A 647-nucleotide genomic window follows, 5' to 3' on the forward strand; every position below is an offset into this window, starting at 1 on the left:
TTTTACTTATTTACATAACACACTGTAAATATGCTCAGTTTTACTGGAATCGAACTTTTTAAATGCTCTGTAAAAACGGTTTTTATTGTATACTTTGGTGTTTTTCAAAAGGAACTAATCTTTGTAAACNACTTTATGTATATATATAATAAATTACACGCTTTTGAATTATCACCAAAAATAATATTATTTACTTAGTTACTAGATTCAGTGAAATANTCGTATGGTATACCATCACTGGTGACCACCATCTATCATTTATCAAAATAAATAATTTTANAAACAAAAATATTTTTTTTCTTTGTATTAAACTAATATTCTTCAATACTTAATTCTTAAGCATCCGGCATGTTTGTAAGGTAAAAACNAGTAGAGGTTCAATAGGATTTCTATAAAATGATATTGTAACGATATTTACCATATGATTCCTACGATAGAAAGTACCACACACTGCTAAGCAACCTGTTACCAGTTCTAATATGTGTTCATACTGTACAAACGGATAAAATTTGACCAAGTACGATTTTTTATCAGAATCTATAATCCAGAGCGATTTATCTAATATTAGTCTCGATAATCTCTGACAACATCTATGACAAAAATCTCACAACAAGATTTATTGNACAAAATGAAAAATATATACGAGA

Source organism: Pseudomyrmex gracilis, unplaced genomic scaffold (genome assembly GCF_002006095.1).
Source record: "Pseudomyrmex gracilis isolate BER0280 unplaced genomic scaffold, ASM200609v1 scaffold_297, whole genome shotgun sequence".
NCBI lineage: Eukaryota > Metazoa > Arthropoda > Insecta > Hymenoptera > Formicidae > Pseudomyrmex > Pseudomyrmex gracilis.